At 39.6% G+C, this 22,609-nt stretch overlaps 1 long non-coding RNA gene across 1 annotated transcript; it reads left to right on the top strand.

Moving 5' to 3' along the window:
• Nucleotides 1-262: 262 nt before the first annotated feature.
• On the top strand, nucleotides 263-3,827 carry LOC308397100. The gene is made up of 3 exons (XR_013971688.1): nucleotides 263-444; nucleotides 2,801-2,888; nucleotides 3,089-3,827. It is a non-coding gene; the product is annotated as an uncharacterized lncRNA (long non-coding RNA).
• The last annotated feature ends 18,782 nt before the right edge of the window (nucleotides 3,828-22,609 follow it).

Genomic DNA, 22,609 nt, shown 5'->3' with positions numbered 1-22,609 from the left:
TCAACATTATTAATATACATACACTGGCCCCTTCAGTAGACCTTATGCGTCAGAATTGGCTTAAATTCACCAAGGTGCTGGAAACATTCCTCTGAGATTTTAGTCCAGCATAGCAGTTAGTGCACGTTTGTCAGTGTCATGATCTGGAAAATTCCATCAGGCACCTGAGTTTCCTTGGTCTCCACCCCTGGGCGGAGCCATCATTGCTCCTGCAGTCCTGCACACCTGAAGCTGATTCTGGGTAATCGGGTTGAGGATTTAATCTCCACTCAGACTCTGCTTCACTGCCAGTTTGTCAATGACATCATTTTCCCTGGGCCTTCTTCACCACTTGCCTTCAACCTCAGCTTTTCTCGGGTTATCTCCGCGTTCCGGAAAATACAGAAAACCTCACCTGCCTGCCCTCCAGCTGTCGCTCACCACCTCGAACGCAGTGGAACTCAGGTCAGCCCTCTTCAATACTCACCCAGATTCTCGCTGCCGCTCCCTCAAAGCCAAACTCACTCTGGCTATCAGTAAGCAATATCAGTCATACTCACCTTCCCTAAGTGTCCTGCACCCGCCACCTTTCTAACCACGTACTTTTCTCTTCCCAGTCGCACCCGCTCCATTCCTGTCCCACCTGTCAATTCCCAGTTCACCCTCACTGACCCACAGCCGCATCACTAGTAACACTTTGCTACGAATTAATCTGTTTTCTTAATAAAACACTAAAACGTACATGCCATCTCTGTGGTTCTCTGCATTTGACTTCAGTTTAGCTATCGGCCTCTGACCGTTGTGACAATCGGCTGCGTATTCATGATGCAACTGTCCCACTGTAACACATCCCAAAGCATGTGTGTATTCTGTTGAGAGCTGGTGACTGTGGTGGTACGATGACCTTATTGCCATGATTAAGAACCAGTCCGAGACAATCTAAGATGATTTGAGGTTTGTGACAAAGCATATTATCCTGCCATAAGCAGCCATCAGATGTTGTAACTTAAGACATTTCAGTTGCAGCCATCCTGTTTAAAATATCCTTAAAACAAGCACTAATCAGGGCCAGTTGGATGTTCAGAAAACATCTGACATTATTTCCATGGGGAAAAAAAACAAAACTGCTGCATCATGACCCAAATAAGTCACACATGAAAAATGGTTTGACGTACATGACAGATGTTAGGGGAGGGGGGGAAAGGGCGAAGAAATTAATTAAATTAAAACAGAATGCATCTATCTCTGTCTACGTCTGTGGACACTCCACTTCTTACAGTCATCGCACAAACACACGCACCCTTTCCATTTCCTCCATTCCCCTTCCCTTAGCTGACTCGCTCAGAGTGACAGCCTGGATGATTTCTCTTGTCAGTCTAAGTGTGCGCTGTCACACCATAGCTGCACCTGCCTCTCTCCACCGCAGCACTCACTCTGCCCTCACCTTCTGTGCTGGCTGCTCTTTCCCCAAACTTTCTCCTCCTCCCTCTTTTGCTTAAATCTTCTTTTATCCATCCTGCAGACTCATTTGGTCCTCAATTCACTGCTTAACATCTTCTTTCCTCGCAACACAAACCTCCTATCCATGTGGGCGTAGGGGATGGAAATGGGAGTGATATAATTGACTTTCGGGTAAAGCTCATGCTCTGATGGATGATGTGTTAATATAGCTGCAGTGACCTCAGATCAGTGTTTGGTGTTCTGATCTTATCTGCTAATAAGTGGGTTAATTAATCTTAATATTAACTTTGACCCATTGGAGGGGAAAAAAGGATGTGGTGTGTTCATAGGTCTCTGTAGGGACTGGTCCACAGATATGAGTTTCCATGCAAATGCTGAAGTTGAGCCTATTTTAATGAAGCAGAGAAAATAAAACAACTGCTGCATCTAAATGTGAAACTGTGGGACAACATACCCATCTTTGTTTTTAAGCTGAGGCGGAAGGCAGGAGTCGGTGAAAGAACACTACGTGAAAATTTTAAATGCCAAGTTTAAATTAAAGCCCTGCAGGTAAAATTAATGTAGAATATTTGAGAACTATAATAGACCGAAAGCAAAGGAACACTCATTCAAAGACGATAACTGTCAACATCTCAGTATCCCCATGTCTGTGATCGTTGGAGGTTAGTAACGTGCCTTACTGTCAGCCGCAGTCTGCCTTAATTGATAATCACTGTCAAACATGTAGAAATTAAAATTCAGTGATGGATTTCTTTTCTAGGATGGAGTCAGTATAGCTGCATTAAACATTTAAACCTGCTTTTCCTACAACCACGAGCGAGTATTAGTCTATATATTTAAGGTCTTATCTTGACCTGTTCTAAGGAGGAAGGTTTATTTTATTTATTTATTTTTTTAAAGTATAGTGCTGTCAGTTTGATTTGCAGCATGTTTGATTTTGTTTGGTCTGTTTGTGCTGGTTCTCCACACCTTAGTGTGGTTGAGGGGCTTGTGTGTCTCAGTGATCCCAGGGGCTTTGTTGTTGGGGGGCTTTTTGCCTCTGATTTCCCAGGAAAAATTGGGTAAGGGACCACAAAGAGCAATTCACTCCTATGTATGGGGGGAAATCAAGGGGCAAAATTACCCAGTCTGGAATAAGTTTACCAGGGCCCCACCCTGGAGCCATGCCTGGGTGCACGCCTGAGGCAAATCGCCTACCTGATCTGAACCACAGTGCTGTTCTATTATTGGACTTCTCATCACATGATAGTTTGTCTATAAAGAGGACAATATCTGAACATAAGGGTGTCTGTAAGTGCATGTGGCACCAGGACACCCTAGGTCACAGGTTTAACTCAGCTCCCAACTAATCATTACCTAGGATCCAACTGAAGATCAGGTGGATGTCTTCAGTAGAGGAACCAGATTCTGGGGACGAGGGGGGCAATCCACCCATCACTGGGGACGAGGTAAGTGGATTGGTTGTTATACAGCACTTTATACAACATGGCTCATTTACCTACTCACACACATTAATACAAGCACTTTATTCTAAAGATGATTTAATAGTTGATTTATATCCCCATGTTCATCTATGGTCAAAGCTTTGTATAGTGACCAAAAGAATGAGAACATGGATCCAAGTGACAAAAGTGAGCTTCCTTTGAAGGGTGTCTGGCATCGAGGGGTCCCTGGGATAGAAGAAGGACATGCTGGAAAGATTCAGCTGGTCTGGGAACGCCTCATTGTTTCCTGGATGTTGGAGGAGGTGGATGAGGAGAGGGGAGGGTATTCTGGGTTTCTCTCGTTAGGCTGCCCCTGCAACCTGGCCCCGGAAGGGGAAGAAAATAGATGAATTGTTCGTGCTGTTGGAAACTGATGTAATTAATCAAATTTAGAAATGTAAAGGGGGAAAAAAAATCAGTGGTAGAAGTTGTAATTTGTTTAAAATGGGAACACCATTGTAAGGTGGTTATTAGTAATCTGTAATTCAACTTTTGTGAAAATAAATGAGATTAGCTGAAATTAAAATGATAAGATGTTTTCATAAGGTGTAAGTGCATAAACCATAAAGATTTAAATATGAGTCATTTAGCCCATTGCTAAGTGGTTACCAGGCAACATGTTGTGTTATATATCATGCGATCGAATGTTACTGCAGTGAAATAGAAATTATATACTTTTATAAGGTGTTAGAGGTGCATCAATGTGGAAAAACAGGCCTTTTTAAACCATTGTGACATGGTTGCTAGGCATCCTAATGACCTCATTACTATACAATATAGATAAGAACCTTCAAGAGCCCAAGATATACCTGTGTATCAAGTTTGGTTGCTCAGATCCTGATTGTGTAGAAGAGGTTTGTAGACAGAGTGTGTGCATACTCTACCTCCTAGATTAGGCATGGGTTTTTCAGGCTCATCTGTATGTCATTATCACTTACCTGCAGAATTCAACCCCAGCTCAGGTTTCCACTCATCACCAGATCGCTGACCTACTCAGTGTGGTGAGAAGTTGAGTTAAATGAGTTGCTCTGGCTCTTGCAGGATCTAGCTTTGATGCTTGCCTTTTTCACTTATGTACCTGCCTTGTCCTCCTCTTGCTGTGTGTTATGTGAACAAACAAAACTGCCTTGCAAGTCTGAATTTATTTTCTAAAACACAAGGAGGAGGCGCAAAATCAGTGGAAAGCAGCAGCAGCAGGCTGCTCTTCCCATCCCAATACTGGGTCTGTCTAACTTTGGCTAAGAACCAAATGTTCCCAGCCGCCATGTCCCATGGATTAATCTCTTACTACAGCAACACATGGAAACTTAATATTACGAAGAAACTTCATATCAAGAGTTCTACAGTCACTTGCCATGGCTCTTAGCAGTGCCAGAAGGCTAATAACAGGATCTAATAGGTTTTAGACCCTGCTAACCATCTGCCCGCCCCTGCTCTCTTCTCACACTGCCTACTCCTCTATGAGTGGAACCAGCACTCAACACAAGCACAGCTCAGTTCAGCTCCCTGCTCTCTAGATTTTGCTCTGTCTGGCTTCCTTCAGGAAACCACTGATCCTGCTCTACTCTTCCTAACATTCACTCTAAGCTCAATCCAAACTCTAACTTCTGTTCTGAAGTACTCTCGGGTCATTTTGCTATCTTCTTTTACAATAAAAAATCATATTAATTACAGCCTCCCCCTCCTTACTTGTAATATTATATGTAGCATAACCATTCCCAGTCTGATGGGCAATGATCTTAAAAAAGGAAAATTTGCTTTTCTAAGACCATTGCACCTGGATACTCCAGACCAGCAGACTTCTGCTCTTACAGAGATGTTACGGTGTAATCTAGTGTGCTGTTCATCTGAGGCTGAACCTAGCAGTGACCAAAATGTTTTTTTTATTTTTATAATCCTGATGCGTAAACCCTTAGACTCAAAAGAGCATGTACTTTCTTTTTTGCATGACCGTCTATAGGGGGAAGAAAAAAACCTTGGTAAATATTTTTCAAAACAGGGTTGATGAAAAACTTATACCTATCACATCAGACAGAAGCCTCACCAGAATCCAGCCAAGGTTAACCCCAGAGCACCCCTGGGCTAAACACAAAACTGACTTTGTGATCTGCACTGCGTCAGATTTCAAAAACTACCTTCAACACCTTTAAAGCAGCTCGGTCTCATGTGATTTGTTTCTGCAAATTTAGAAATATTTTTCCCATACAGTGTCTTCCCACAGGAGAAGCAGCATTAACATAAAATGAAGCCAGTTTACACTTACACAAGCTTGCTGCCATCAAACACTGCTACTTAAGGATATTTTCTAAATGTTCTCCCTTGAGTGCTACAATATTTGGATTGCAGCTCAGCAAACGCCAAATTTTCAAATGCTTTCATTGTAAGCAGGTGAAACGGGGGAAAAACAAAACTGTGCTAAAAGAGACAGGATGGTGGAAAGGAATGAATAATGTTCAACAACTGAGGGGACAAAAGAGCAGAAGCTGGCATAAATTGGCTTGCAAAAGCAGCGTACAGTCATAACGTACGTGTGTATCTAACCGAATGCGGATTCATTACTGGAAATGTTTGCGAGAACCTGTGCACTTGTGGTACAACTGATACAGAAGCAGAAAACCCAAGGTGGTTAGAGTTTTTAGGTTCGCAGGCAAACCAACACAGATTAAGAATCAACACAAATCGAAGACCCAAACTTAACGACTCTGCAGGGTGTTGTTTATTTTTATTTTTTTATATTTTCAGTTCAGTGCAGAACTAGGGTTACTGAGTGTTGAGGTGTGTGTGTGTGTGTGTGTGTGTGTGTGTGTGTGTGTGTGTGTGTGTGTGTGTGTGTGTGTGTGTGTGTGTGTGTGTGTGTGTATATGGCTTTAATATCCTCTGTCTGATCACTTGTTGGGTCAGAAAAGATGATCCATGGCTATTCATTCTTATCACGGCTGCTTTTGTCAATTTGTCGTATTATTGATTGGACCTGGAAGCGAAATCTCTGCAGCATCCGAACAAAGATGAAAGAGGAATAAAGATGGTACATCTGCAGTTTGACCGTCACACAAGATGGCTTAGGCCTGCACCTCTGTCCTTGTGTGCGTGATATGTGTGGAAGAACACTTCTGGGGTTCGCCCCTTGATACATCCACAACATAGATGGATGAGGCACACCAAAACAATATACCCTCTGACCTAGATACTAATAGAACGGCCCCGGCCTTCAGTCGCTCGCTGCTGTTCATACCACACTGTCTCTCACGAGAATCTACACAGTAAGAGAAGGATTACTGTGTTCCTTATATGGAGTAAACATTTTTAAGTGGTGTGTTGCTCCTGGTTTTGTGGACATAACTTCCTCTTAGGGAACAAAGAACAAAGTCCCTGAAGATGTTCAGCCTTAGGGTCACAAACTAGTTTACTCCTTCGGCCAGTCCTTAGTTTCTTCTTCTTTGTCGTCGTCTTCTTATAAAAACATGGTGTGTGTGTGTGTGTGTGTGTGTGTGTGTGTGTGTGTGTGTGTGTGTGTGTGTGTGTGTGTGTGTGTGTGTGTGTGTGTGTGTGTGTGCCAAAAAGCCATTTTTGTCCCTTTTCATTTGTAACACATGCCTTCATGCACGCTGTCCACATAACCTAGAGTAGTTGGCTCGGTGCATGTTTTCTCACACTGTGTTTGTGTAAATACCGGCATTCACAGTGAGACTGTTTGCCATTATTAAATATTAACTATGGGAGTGTTTGCTCTGTCTGACAGACCAGCTACTGCTAATGGCACTGTGAGTGTGGTTTATTTGTGAGATGAGGTTCTGTGTTGCAGGAGCTGCTCCTCAACTTATTGACAGAGGGAAACAGAGCTTGGTGAGGGTGGCTTACCCCTGAATTATCTGTCTTGCCTTCACATGCAGGCTCTCACATCCTCAGCCGTCTCTCCTTCTGGTCAGGTCTTAAGAATTGCTGCCTGCACTTGACCCTCACTGGGGTTTGCTGGGGTAAAGAGGGGAATAAGTTAAATCCCATTGCTGAAAATGAAGTCCACTTTGGACTTTGTTCCAAGGTAGACTTTAATCAAAAAGATGGATGTGGAAACATTACAGTATCCATAGGCTTGTGGATTCCCAAGATTTTACTGATGTTATTGTCATTTTCTAGAGACATAGGTACTCCACGGTTTGACCTCCCATTTTGAAGCCTCAAGTCAACCAAATATATTTCAGCATCTTCTTAACATCTTGATAACTCCCTGGGAACTCTGAGTCACCGTGAGTTGTTCAGAGGGACGTTTTGTCAAACAACAGAGGAGTTATCAGATGGAAGGACTGCTCATGCTCAACAAGGATGAGACAAGAGAAAAAATCCAGTGGTGACATTTAGCTGCGAAGCACTGCCCTTTACCAAAAGTCAATTGAACAGGAACACACAAAGGTCAGTGTGTTATAAACTGCAGCACAGCGATGACACGCAGGTGATTCACCTGTAAACAACACTGTAAGAGCTTCTGTTGCAACAAAATGAGGGGGAAACGGTTCACACAGTGTGGGCACATATTCCATATACACTGAAATGAATGTCAAAATCTTCAGTCGCTTTTCTCATTTAGGTCACCGGTCTGACGCTCTAAACTTTTGATCCAATTTAGTTTTGAAACCTTGCATTTCACAAAGCATTCCACGATTGATGCAATGTACACAGCAGTCTTTGTTAGAGCTTCTTTTCAGTTTCTTTCCACTTTAAGCTCCAGCAAAATGTTTTTTTTTCCCTTTTCATAGAAAACCCATTTTCAGAGGCTAGATGTCAGTATAAAACATGTTTTTACTGTAAGTGTTTGGCATGTGTTCTTGAATAGTAAACTTGTCTCACTTTGTCAGATGTATGATGGGAATTGTAACTGTTACTGGAAATCCACATTAAAGTGTTTGGTCCTGTTAACACTCAAACCTTCACTAATTTACTTTACAAAGGTTGTTTTCAAGAAGGCTACACATCCGCCTTGGCAGGCCAGAGAGACCTGGGAGGATACAATGAAACAGGAAAAGTATTGCTGACACGGGTTTAGGAGTGTTGTGCATTCACTTAACAATCACTTTTTCCTCTTTTGTACAAATGAAGTAATCATGCTAGAAATTTCAACAAAAGGTTTCCTTATAAAGTCTTTCTGAAATTTCAAAGAGTCTCCCAGTGTTTTACGTTGTATTAGATGTGGGGTGATTATTGCTCATGAGATCAATTTGCAGTATCCAACACCTCCAATCGTCTTTGGCCCTGCTTTTTCAGGGAAACGGGAATTTTTATTTTTTCTGTCAAGTGAATGCATGATACTTTCATACTTAGTCTGAGTGTATCTGTTAAGCTTCTAATATAACAGTGGAATAAGTCCCACTGTTAGAGATTTTGCCCCACTTATAATGTAAAAAAAGCGTTATGCATTGAGTAATCCACTCTGACTCGATGCTCTACAATGCAGACTGCAGACTGAACGATTAACTGTAATTTCTGTGAGACAGACAAGGAACAGACAGCTTTTTGTGTGGATTGATCCTTTTATGTGGCCTGATAGCTCACATTTGTTTGTGGATTTTACTGCTTGTTTTGTGCTTTTCCTCCCTATTAAAGCAATAAAGTTTTTCTGTTTACTAAAGGTGAAACTGAAAGTTTGGCTTCTTTAGGGTGTCAAACGTCTTCACAATTCTGAAGTTACCTGAGGCATCTGGCTGTAGGGTTTCTATAATTATGGATCATTGTCTTGCATACGTTTTGACATGCATCATATTTTCCAATGATATCTGTTCTAAAGCTTTATTTATTTTTAGTTTTTTATTATTTTAAAATAAGTGCTGCATTTTCAGGATCTGTGGGGGAAAGAAACTTTGTTCCTTCCACTGGCTTCTACCTGTGCAGAGACAGGCGGACACAGCACAGTTAAACTGCTGCAAATCAGCAGTTTAACTTCAAAGATAATCTCATTTACAGAACTTTTCACCTCAAGTATGCCGATAGAGGCTAAGCATCATTTCATCTGCAGCCAACACCTCCTCCTTCAGTTGACGAGCGATACGTCCTATTCATAGATGCTTTTGCAAATAATGATAAATATGATTTACATTAGCATTGAGCAGAAGGGAAATATAAAACACTTTCACCATAGAGCTGAAAAGCAATTTTAATTAACAATGTTTTACATTTCCATACTGAATACTTCCATTAATGTTCCAGCTATGGCAAACATTCGTCTGGGGCTTATTCAATCAAAAGTTAATTAAGTTTTGTTTGAATTAATACAAATGCATTACAAATAAAGGATTAGCATCTCAGATACCTACCACTTTTATCAATTACAATACTTTAGAAGCACAGAAATTTAATTGGAAACTAACCAGCTCTGCTGGTAAAAGCAGAAAACAACAAAGCCTTTATCGCACAGTGAAATGGCCTTGGTTTCAGAGTATGAAAAATGTTTTACAGCTCAAATTATCACTGCATAACAGTGTTTAGGATAATTTTCCCCAGAGGGTTAAACAAAACAGGTTCATGACAATTTATCATAACACAATTTTTACGCAGGTTTGAACATAGCTTAAACCTTGACAGTACACGCTCACCATTACACACATTTGCTTTCCCCCATTTCACCTTTTTTGCCTCATGTGATCTGTCTCCTGTGTGGATCTCAGAAGTTTGACTCAGACTTACGGTTTCCTCAGCCTCCTCTCGCTTCTATCATCCGGCTCTCATGCCGCCTCCTTTCTCTCTGCCCCACCTCTTCCCCATCTTCCTTTTCCTTTCTCCTTGTCTGCCATTCTTGCTGGTGATGAGAAGCATTATTTCTCAGAGCTTTTACACCCAGGAGGCCGCTGCCTGGCTTTTGGCAGACGTTGATAAGGGATGATGCTGCGGTTGCCAAGCCATACAAATTATTTCAGGAATAAAGAGATCAATAGCATCTTTTAGCAAATCCTCCCCCTTCCCAGACCACCGTTCATCCCGAGTTTATTTTTCACTGGCAGAACAAAAGTTAGAGGAAACAAAGAAAAAATCTGAGGGAGGCAAGTTTAAGCTGCGTAGTGCACCAGAGGTCATTCATAAGAAAGAAAGGAAAGAAACAGGAAAACCAAATGTCAGCTTTTCTGTTTGCTGAAGGTGCCAAGCTACAACTCACACATGTAGACACAAAGGTGTGTTTCTGTTCAGTGTGACTGACAATGTAAGGATGCTGTATGTAATAATACTGTTAGGTTTATCTAAGTAAATCGCTTTGCTTAGATAATACACTTATTTTTTAATATTATGTTATTCTTTAAGCCTATTTGTGAATGAATTAGTGTAAATAATTTTGATATACTTGTTTGTATGATATATTTGCAGGTTGTTGTAGCCAAGCTTAGTTTAAACAATGGAAATTATGGGATCGGGTAACTGTTAAGCATAATGGTGGCTCTGCTGTGCAAAGGATCAGGAACACATGGGCATGTAGATTTTTCAAACAAGCTTTCATGAGTGAATCATGGATCCTACAACTTTTCCGAATGTGTTCATATGTCGCCTACAGTAGTCCTACCACCAGTGTTGGGTCCGTTACTCAAAAGTAATGTATTACACATTTCTCCTTACTTTAATTAAACGCAATGCCGTACATTGCTTAATTACTTGCCACAGAAAGTAATTCATTACACTACTTTGATGTTTGTATTACTCTGTAAAATGACCTGAAGGACATTGCTAACTGATAATTTTGTCACCATGTAAACCTGAAGCTACAGGTCCACACAAAGACAAAAACACAAAATTGACAACACAACAACGTTCAGCCCTGAAAGTTCATCACTGCCTTTGTTAGCTTTTTGTAGCTGCTGTTGGCATGTACTAGCTTTGTGTTAGCATGCTCTCTGTGCAGATGCTTGTAATATTCATGTGACTGCAGTAACATGTTACTGCACCCAACCCTGCTCACCACCAGTTTGATACTGACTGCTTGTGCATGAACACTAACGTTTCTTGCCTCTGGCTGAGGAAAAAGTTTCTGTTCTCTACTTTTACATCATTTCCTCTGGGATTAATAAAGTATTCTGATTCTAGGGTTTCTGTTACTTTGTTTGGTTTTCCTTCTGTTTCCTTCTGTCAAAATGCTGCAGCATGAAATAGCGCAGTGTGTTCAGTCTGAGGAGACAGCTGCTAGAGCATAAGGCGATCAAGGATCTAATGCAGTTAGCTAGCAAGCTAAATGAATCAGTGAAATCCAGAAACATTTTCATAGGAGAGCATTTTTATTGTTTGCTCAAAATGTGGCCCAGATGTAAGATTTATACCCAGTCATGGCATTAAAAAAATATATGATGGGGAATTGGAGTTTTAATTGATGCAGATATCACGGGAAACTGAACTGTGAACCCATGTATGTATTTTATTTAAATGAACTATTTATTCCACTTGTAAGACAAAACTAGTCAAATATGTTTGTGAGGGACTGCAGCTTACAGGCATCAGAGGGGCAGAGGGCAACAGAGCATATATAGGTCAAGCAAAACAGACAAGACAGGTAAGTATTTCAACTGTGAGCTTTGTTTATGTACAAGAGTATATATTCCTCCTTTAAATACGTGTAAAACTTTTTATTGATAGGATTAAAAAAAATCACAAGTTCTTGTTTTTAATGTCATGACTTGTTTACATTTTTAATAGAGCCTCCTAATATATCATATGTATAGTATTATTGTTGTAGTATTGGCTTTTCTAAAATAATATACCAATACTATTGTCTACATTGTGCTATGTAGCAATATGACAAACTGTTCAGCACCTCGGACGGACAAGACTGTGGGCTGATGGTTTTTGATGAGAGATTAGTAAGACATCACATTCAGTCAGAAAATACTATATATTGTTATACTATGTAGGTCTATAATTATTTTTGTTTAAACAAAAGGCACCAGTTTCCCAAAGGTGTATTCTATACATTTGTAATTGATTCTTTAAAAGTTACTCTGCAAGTTGAACTGATTGTAAGGTAAGTCATCAGGTAAGGTTACACTGTCACGTGTGCACATATGCAGTAGCTGTATGATTTAGTGAAGTCTAAAGAGAGTGCACCTGTAGCTGTTTACCTGTTTAATGATCTCATCAACCAGCCTGAAGTGACATTTGCAATAATACTGTAGCTCAGTCAGATTTCTGCAGCAGCAGATGCCTGCGACTACACAAAGTCAATTCTGTTTGTCATTATAATAAGAAATGTTTGGTCTGGTTACAGATTTTTCTTATTCTGGCATTTAAACCTATTATGTTTGAACAACAAACTTGGCCACAATAAACAGGAGTAGTGGCTGTCTGCACATTTCCACCAGTCGAGCAATGTGACACATTTCCCCCAGGTGTAAGAACAAAACCACTGTGAAACAATCAGGAAGACATTTCATCTTTCTGATTAAATGCTTTGTTCTAGCTAAACCCTCTACTCCACATCACTCACCCAAACACTGGTTCTTTTTATCTCTCCCATTGTTAAGTTATGAAGGAGGGATAAACATTTGCACAAGCTATTATTATTATCTAAACCCACTTGCATTATTAGGTTGCTAGTACGAGGTTGGGCCCCCGTTTGCTTTCAGATCTGCCTCAGTTCTACATGCCAAGGTGCTTGAAACATCCCTTGAAGATTGTAGTCCATGTTGGAATGAAAGCATCACACATGTGCTGCAGATTTGTTGGCTATATACGCATGATACAAATCTGATTCCTCCAGGTGGTCTATTGGATTGAGCTCTGATTGAGAACCAGCCATCAGAAGATGGACATGGTCAGCAGCAGTAGGGAGATGCAAGGCAGGTTCGATCCCTGCTGTTTACATCTCGTGTTGTGTTTTCATTCAATTCTGACCCTACCATCTAAATGTGGCAGCAGGAAAAAAAAATCATCAGCTCAGACAAGAATTTTTCAATATTCTATTTTCATATTTTCCCAAGCACATGTTAACTGTAGCCTCCGTTTCCTGTTTTTGGCTGACAAGATGAGCAGCCAGTGTGGTCTTCTGCTGTAGCTGATCTCCATATGGTACCATTCTGCATGCTTTGATTGTAACGAACGGTTATTTACTGTTGCTTGCCTACTAGCTTGAAACAGCCTGGCAATTACCACCTGAATTCTGGCTTCAAAAAAACATTTTTAGCCTAGAGATCTGCAAGTAACTGGTTATTTTTGCTTTTTTTGGACGATCCAGTGTAAACTCTAGAGATGGTTGTGTGGGAACATCCCAGTACATCAGTTTCTGAAATACTCAGACAAACCGTGCAATTTTTAAAGTTACTTGAATTACCCTTCTTCCCCATTCAGATGCTAAGTTTGAACTCCAGCAGATCATCTAAACCATGCAAAAAAAAAAAAAAAAAAAAAAAAAAAAAATGTGCTGGTGTCATTACCCTAAATGGGTGACATGTATTTTGTATGTTATAATGTATTTTGCCCCTAAATGGGGCAAAATACAAACCAGATTTTGTTCTTAAGTCTAAATAATCAGTGAGTAAGAGGTGGGAGGCTCATTAAAAAGTAACATTTGTTAACTCTTTAATTAAACATGATTCAAAATAAACAACTTCACATTCTGAGATTTATAATGATTTTTTGGAATTCTTATTTCCTACTTTACAAACAAATCCTGCAGCAGTTAACAGTTTTTTTGTTTTGTTTTTTTTTTTTTGTTTTTGTTTTTTAAATAATGAGATTTTTTGTTTCATTGTCAGTGGCACCAAATATTTGCTGAACTTTTCATCCAGCTCTCATAAATGGTTTATTAGTTAAGGTCATTCTGGTGCCAGTAGCACTATATTTCTACATATATCCTGCTTATGTGCCACGGATAATGATCTACAGAATCTCTCATACATCTTTCTGTGTATATGAAAGAAACGGCTGGACATGATGGGATTTCTACAGCCCTAAATGAGACATGGGAATGAATGATGGAGCATTAGGACTGTAGTCTTTGTCATCTTCGGCCATGTTGCAGCTTCATATCAATGTGCCCATTACTCATCATTGGAAATCAGTGAATGCGTGGGTGTATATGCGTGTGTGTGTGTGTGTGTGCGTGTGTGTGTGTGCAGAGAGACATAGAGATGCAAACAAAATGATGCCTAGCCTCTATGCATGCCTGAGGTTTCTGTGTAAGCAGGCTTTTGTAACGAAATACTGTACAGGAACTTATCAAATCACCCACTCTGGTTATTAGATTGCTACGTTTCCCTTTTCTTGTTACCTTTTAAAAAAAAAAAGTGAAATAAGAGACAGAATGGTATCCTTTGCAGTTTTAAAAATTAATGTTGACAAGTGAGGGCTTGGTATTCTTTTATTTTTCTGAGAAAAATCTTACATTGTGACAAGATACGGAGATAAGTGTGTGTTCTGTTTATTTAATATATCGATGTCTTTTTGTTATGTTTGCTACAATCTAAAAGAATAGTTATTGTGTCAAACGCACAGTCTGACCGTTTCATTACAAAAGAACAGCTTTTGGCAAGATGCCCTTGAAAATGGCAATTAACCCCTAGCTGCTGCAGTGGTGTTGAACACAACTCGAAGTGAAAAGTGTTAATGAAAAATATTAAGTCAGACCTAGGCAGCCTAGAGGTTGGATAATGACTGAAAGGTTGCCAGTTTGGGTTGAGAAAAGAAATAAAAAGAGCTCCCTGCTCCCTCAACAACTGTTGCCAATTTGTCCTTGAGCTGAGAAGGAAACCCCAAATGGCTCCAGTGGAACTGCTCAGCAGCTAATGGCAGAAGATTGGTGACTGTTGTGGGCAGCTCCCAGATGGGGATGTAAAATGTGTGCTTGCTGCTGTGCAACACTTTACTGAAAGATTTTGCAAGCTTAGTCAAATTTCTACAACATATTTGAACAGTTTATGTAGAACACAGTGGAGTGTTTACTTGCAATTTACTAAAAACTGTATTATTATTTTGTCTGTAAGCAGCACAGCATAGAATTACAGAAATAACGTTTTAACTACCCATCCATCAGTTTTTTTCCACTTATTCAATTTACTGGGACCAATACAGTTTTCACTAACAAGTGGTATTTACCAAGTGTTTGGTCTCTAAACCCTGCACGATTGGGGCTTTAGTAGCCGATTTCACAGCAACTGCGAGTAATCTCGGCTAACAACTCTCAACCGGTCATGGAATGCACATTATTTTTGTAGAAACTGGTGGTTGTCACCAACTGGTCTCATGGCCCATGTGACTGGAGTCACTGGTCTTGTTCCTGACCTGATGCGCCATCTTTTGGCTTGATCGCCACCAGAGATCCTCAACTATGAGATTGTGCCAGTTTCACACAGAATTTTGTGCTTTGTTACAGTTTTGTTTGGGAACACTGGTCAACAGTGTTCCACAGCATGTCTTTTATCCTGTCTTCCTTCTCTCACCCCAACCGGTCGCAGCAGATGGCCGCCCCTCCCTGAGCCTGGTTCTGCCGGAGGTTTCTTCCTGTTAAAAGGGAGTTTTTCCTTCCCACTGTCGCCAAAGTGCTTGCTCATAGGGGGTCATATGATTGTTGGGTTTTTCTCTGTATCTATGAAGCGCCTTGAGGCGACTTTTGTTGTGATTTGGCGCTATATAAATAAAATTGAATTGAATTGAATTGAATTGAAACAGTGGCAATAGTAGCAGCTGAGTTGAAACTAAGAAGCAACCCCATGTGTCTCCAGTAGCAGTGCCCAGCAGCTAATTATGAAGCTGGAAATTTACTCCTGCTAGTGGCAAGCACAACATTTCTGTGGAGCAGTCAAAGCTTATCCGTGGAGACAGGTGCAGCAGTGCACGAGGAGATTTGAAGGGGGAAACAACAAAATTTAAAGAATTTTTTACTTTTTTAAAAAAGAACTACATCCTATATAATTTATTTCTATATTCCAGCATGGTGAAATCCAACTGGTGAAAACACGATTTACAGATAACATGTATGCTTGTTATTTTGGCTTGTAAACACAGATGCTAACCCTAGCTGTAACCTTTTAATGTGTCATTTTAATGCTGTGTAGTAACAAATAACCTCAAAATGCAAAATGCGCCTAACGGGCATATTATTCATAAGTTATCCCATGTTGTACAGACAAGAGTCAATTATTAAGTCCTGGGGCGATCGTGGCTCAAGAGTTGGGTGTTCGTCTTGTAATTGGAAGGTTGCCGGTTCGAGCCCCGGCTAGGACAGGTTCGGTCGTTGTGTCCTTGGGCAAGACACTTCACCTACCGCCTACTGGTGATGGCCAGAGGGGCCGATGGCGCGATATGGCAGCCTCGCTTCTGTCAGTCTGTCCCAGGGCAGCTGTGTGTGTGTGTGTGTGTGTGTGTGATTAACACACTGTATTTAATTTGTTTTGTCCATAGAAAAACTAACCTGTATAAATGACAGTTTTCCTAGGCGGAGCTGTCTGGCTTTTGAAAATGTTTCTCACAGAGCAAAGAGGGTGTTTTTGCCGTTTTTCTGCCTAAACCCATAATTTGAGGTGCAAAGCCCACTTGTCAAAGCAGACATACCTATGACCTTTCGTATGATTGAAACCAGCCATGGTACGGCACATCATATTATTTGATGTCCTTGCCTTGATCGGTGCAATCATTCAAGCATTAAATGTCTACTTTATAGCTATTCTGAATGTCACTCTCCCTAGTTCATCTTTTTGAAAAGGAAGGTCTTCAGTTTTGAGTGAGCAACCCTGCGAAGCAGAGCACAACTCAATCCAACCTGTTCTACACAATTTCACAGCACAAAAAGAGATGAAATGGTCTGATTGCTTTCTCTACATTTTTGATTTACTATTAAACCAAACAATTGCTAACAGACTGTGTCACCCACTGTCTTGGTAAAGATAGCAGAGCACTTTCACAGGAGGCATAAGAGGTGAATTCAGTTCAAAGTCTATCATTATTTGATGCATTTGTCTCTTACAGCTTCTGCTGTGAGCACCTGTAGTGCTTTTTTTATGTTGTCAGTGCCATCTTAGTTCTTTAAATTCATTTCTTGACCCACTGTGACAACAAATTAGTGTCATCTAATGTCGTCGAATTAGACGAGTGTCGTCAAATGTTCAGTTCTGACACGATGACCATAAAAATAACAAATGAAGATAAAATACTTTTTCCTCAAAATTCAAATAAGAGTTTTAACATTTGAATAGCTAAATTTAGAAATAACTCAATGAAGTAAGTTATTCATGACGTACAAAAAGTACAGTCAGATGACTGTAATAAACACCTTGTATTAGGTCAAATGACTCATTTCACTGGAAGAAAAATCTACATGAAATTTGTGAAACTTCTAAGCCAGAAAGATCAAAAACATCACAGTGCAAAACACATGCACTACTTTATATGTATAGAAAAGCACCTCCAAGTCGCATTTGGCATTCATTGGAAGGCTGCGTAAAGCAGACGGGATAAGTGCCTTTTTCTTCTTCCAGAACCATGACAGCAGCGATTTATATCACCTTAGGATGTCTGCTACAGGTATACTGGAGAATTAGTACAGGTAGAGAAAGATTACATTAATGGTCATTGTTTTACTAATTAAAAAGTACATTAGAATATTGGTTCATGGTAAAAAACCTGTTTGCAGTGTGTGGTTTTGCTATACTAATTTGTTATATGACTGTGTGTAATATGAAAGGATAAAGGGTATCATTTGTAGCTGTAGTCCTTCTCACTATGTAGCATGCCTCGGCTAACTGTTGTGATTTTATAGCTCACATTTTTACTTTTTCTTTTGAATCTTCCGGTTCTATTTTTGGCCACAATACACATCCCACTGGATGCTGTCTGCTGAGCACTAGTTAAAAACCGGCTGATGAAGATGGAGAACCAGCTAGCACCAGCTGGTTAGCTGCTAGGTGCTTGTTAGCTGCCATGTGCATCCGCTGCCAGGTGGTTCCCCGGAATTGGGCATTAATCTGATTCTGTCACATTGCAAACTAAATAGCTGTTATCATTTTATCCTTAGGTTATCTAAGTGTTTGTGACCTGTTGTTGTACATAAGAGTTGATTATTCATGACCTTTGGAAAAATAGTTTGAGAAACAAATCTCAATTATTTTAACCCCCAAACTGGTTGATTTTTAAAGGAAAAATAACTGCAATGTGACAGGATAAGAAGTTTTAAGTTACTGTCAGAGTTACAACCTTACCCTGGTTATTATTTCTGACGTTTTTCACAGCGGCTTTTTCAGATCTGGTATCACCAGTGTGGGGCTTTTTTTTTTTTTTTTTTTTTTTAATATCTTTATAAACACACCTATTGTATGTCCATCTGGCAAACAAGAATACTTATTATTCTTGCTTTTCAGCTCAACACTGGCAACTGGAATTATCATGTTAAGGACACAGCTGCTGCTGGGCAAAATGAGCCAAATGCCTGAAATGGTGCAGCGTCAAACCTTCTATTAAAACAAATGCAGAGAGTGGGTGGTTACACTTAGCGCTTATTCACCATCTGAAAATATAATTATAACAACAGCTGACACCATTGTTCTCACTTTAAACTTTTCTTTGAGGCTGCCAACACCTGCCGGGGTGAATTATACTAATGATGAGCACTCGCAGTCACAGTGATTGACATTTATCTGAGTTCACTTCCACTACACATAATGCGTTTTATTTTTTTTTTTCTTCTTCTCTCCCACCCTTAAAACCTGGGCCTTTTAGTTTGCTTTCCTTGCGAATTTATTTATGCATCTCCAGGTGACGGTGACTGGCAGAGAGCAGAGACTGTGAGACAAACAAAGAATTAGAAAAGCCACAGTGAGAAGAAGAAGTTGAGAAAGGGAAAGCAGAGGGGTGTGAAGTCTCATTTAGCTTCAGCCGCAACAGAATCTTTCAGCTTCACTGGTTGGTTTTGATAGAACAGGAACAGCCGGGCTCCCCCACAGAGAAAGGGGCCAGCACAGTGAGATGAAATAGCTTTTTCTAAACACCCTGATCACGCATTACAGCAAATTACTTCCCATCACACTGAAAAAAAGAAATAATAAATAAAAGAAATCAGTGTGCATATTCAGTGAACCATGGCACTACAGTCTGTGATGGTGCAATGTGGAGGCTGATTTGTACTATACAAATGAGGATCCGGGAAGTGTGTGTGATTGTAAAGCAAAACTGCATACGTATAAGTTTTAAGAAGGGACTTCAAATAAAAGTTGCATTTAATATTCATTAAGCCTGATCCATATTGCTAATTAACTTCCCCTGTGTGAGGCTTATCTCAAATTGCCTGTGTGCTGCACAGCTGTTCAAGAAGCATCTTTAAAAACTCTACGCTTTGTAAGAAAGTCTCCTAAAAAAATATCCTGCCTCGGGGAATTTTTTTTTTTCTACACCATGCAGTGACTTACAAGAAACTTGGATGAAAGCGGTGAATGTCAACTGTTCCAAAGTTATGAGTGGAAATTATGCATGCGTCAATGTGTCTGTAACTGGTAATTCAGGAGGCTCAAACTGGAAGGGGCTCCAACATTGACACGGCACTCCTGGTACTCACCCAAATAAGCATCCCCTGTTTTTGTGTTTTGCTTAATTTTATAGTAATGTTATTTTTCAGGGCATCTAAGAGGAAAGGTTCATGTTAGCGCCCCATTCAGTCTTTCTGTTTCAATTTAGTGCATAATGCTTACTTAAATAAAAAAGAACAAAATTAAAGAGGCCCAAGTGTTTTGTTCAGTTGGCATGTTGGTGCAATGGTTGGCACTGTTGTCCCACAACAAGAAGGTGAGCTGGTGTTCTCCTGTCTGCATGGGGACTTTGGCTTCTTCCTGTCTAACTGGTGATGGGTTGTTTTGGTCTCTCTCCATTGGCCCTGTGACAGACTGGTGACCAGCACACGGGGTATCCCTCTTCTTAAGAACTGGGATGAGCTCTGCATTAGTGTAAAAATATGAATGGGTGCTCTGTTTCTTAAATGCTCATATTAATTATGGCCAAATATTTGAATAATTAAAAAACTTAAACAGTAAAAAATGAATTGAACGGTGTATATCCAACAATTTACTGTCAGCTAGAAAGCTGATTCTGGCTTTTTATGGTGTCCGACTAAAAACAACCATTTTTCTTTTATTATTAGGACTCTTTCTTGTTCAAAATTCTAAGATAAGAACTAATGCAAAAAAACCCAAAAGAAGAAGAAGAACAACAACAACAACAAAAAAAAAACCCTTTTTTCCATCTGAATTCATTTTTAGTAATGAATCTTTCAGCTCATAATAACGGCAGCGATTATTGGACGTTATGTGACAGGTTTTGTTAAGTTTGAATATTTGCTACAAAAACATGTTAAATAAGAAATTTATATACATTTGATTTATTTAAAATGAATGTTATCATGAAATACTGTTTTCTGTTACACTGTCACTTTGTGGTTAAGCACTGTATTATATATGATGGATAAGTGCACATAAGCTGCTGATTGTGCCTACACACTGTCTAAAATATAGTCGGGCTTTCTCTCTCTCGCTCTCTGTTCTTTATCTTTGACTGACTGAATGTCAGTGAGAACAGATGAATTTTAATGCGATCATCACAGCTACACACCTCCGTCTATTAGCCCCACCAACACTTGAATTTTTTTTTTTTTTTTTTTTTTTTTTTTTTAGATTGCAAGGACCAGTCAAATGGCATAAAAGGCAGGTAAATGGGAACTAAAAACAACTTTTTTCAGACAATAGAACCTGCACCAACACTCAGTATGAGATGAACAAGGATTGTCTTGAAGTGTTAATTGCGCAAAGCTACTCTAGTCGAGTCCCAAAATAAAAACAGCTGGGGGCTGAGAATAATAATAATAATGATGATAATAATAATAATACACTTTTTCCTTTTTTCCCACTAATTCTTCACTAAGTTTACCTTCTACAGTGTAAGAAAAAAGTCAGTGGATTCCTGTGCGATATAAATATCAATTGATAAAAAAATATTATCACTTCTTAGTATTTAAAAGGTACCAAACTCATATTTACATATTTGACTTTGCATTTTCCCTGACACCGCACCAAAAGCCTCATAGAATAGAATAGAATAGCTATGTGCTTTGCAATATATACATTTAAATCTAAATAAACAAAATCCTAATAAATGTAAATATTTTGCCAGGTTTGGGACACTTGTTTGCTTCACTCGTGTATAAACACGTGTGTGTGTGTGTGTGTGTGTGTTTTGTTTGGGGTTTTTTTTTAGTCTTCAATATATCAGTCTTTATATCAGGTTTAATAAATGACATCTTTCAGGCAGATGAGTTACTGAAATTGGTTTCAGTTTTGGACATAAACAGCAGGTGGCTCCATAAAAGCTGAAGGATCTATTGTGTTGAATCTACACAATCCTCTGAGCACCCTCTGAGCAGGTGAAAGCAAACGTCAGACTGCACTTGCACATTCAAATGAAACAATATTATTAATATCCACCAATAGTAGCGCAAATTGTTTTGTAACCAAGTATCATAAATATAAGCAGAAAAAAAGTTAAACCATCTATTTAAACAGCATTCGAGACAGAAACCTCTGGCATACACCTCTGAGCTGTGGCTTACACCTCGGTGTAAAGTAAAGGGAGCACTCAGACTGCCATTAATCTTTAGTGCTCTCTGAACATCTCCTCGAAAAGCCTTCATTATACCAATGAGGCTCGATTTTAGACCAAAGTACTCAAAAAACCTTTTGAGATAAAATGGTCAGCACTGTCAAATACTTCTATTTGGTCTAATGAATCCAAACTCTGTTCCCTAAGTACCAGAGGAATCCAAACATTGCTGATTAAAGGCATAGCAGCCCTGTGTATACTTGGTTTTAAAATGTTTCTTGCACAGGAGGATTGTAAGTGGACCATCATGCAGAGACATAATCGTTCACACTGCGTCTCAAACTAGACTTGTCCAGTTGAGATTTCATCACTCAAGATGTCTTTGAAAAGCAAATATAAATGTGGCCAGAGCCTTACCAACCAGTCTGAGCCCTGAAAAATGCTTTGTAATGTAAACAGAGATGGGCTAGACAGTTCCTACTGTCCTCAAAGTCTTATTTCTTCAGAAGCACAGTTATCACAGCTCTTCTGCTTATCAGAGGTAGAATCAGCTATTCAAAGCTTTCACTGTAAACATCAATAGGATCTGGACTGAATTCACTGAAGAAGTTCTTCTAAAACTCAACTTGGAAGATCAGGGCTCAGAACAGAACTCGCAACATCCTTCCACACTCACAAGTTTCTGTGAGTTCTTCTCCAATAGCAGACCAGAAAGAGGTGATGTGCTAACTCTATATATTCCCAATCTCTAGTCCCATAAAAAACTTGGACGGAGCATGTATCTGGTTGATGGTCTGGATTCATCAGCAAGGTCTAATAATGAACTGTTGACCGAGCTGAACTCTCTCTTGTCCCACAAGTGTCATAAAGAAACGAACTGTTCTTTTAAGGCTTTTCCTTTCAGAATATCTAAAATACTTTTTTTTTCCTGCCAAACAATTAGTTACCTGGGAAGGGGACAAAATTATTCTCTTAAATGAGATGTTACTTTGTCTTCACTATGTAAACTTTTCCACTAATTCCTGTATTTCTACTGTTAATCGCTCTCTCAAAGCCAAAAAGAAAAGAACTGCTAGTCAAAGTGTCACTTACATACTATCATAATTTAGACTCTAGAGGTAACAGTTGTTTTGCACTTTCTGTGACTGCAGATTTCT

This window comes from Rhamphochromis sp. 'chilingali' (assembly GCF_963969265.1).
Source record: "Rhamphochromis sp. 'chilingali' genome assembly, chromosome: 5".
Taxonomy (NCBI): Eukaryota; Metazoa; Chordata; class Actinopteri; order Cichliformes; family Cichlidae; genus Rhamphochromis; species Rhamphochromis sp. 'chilingali'.
This window is presented reverse-complemented; position numbering and strand designations above follow the sequence as displayed.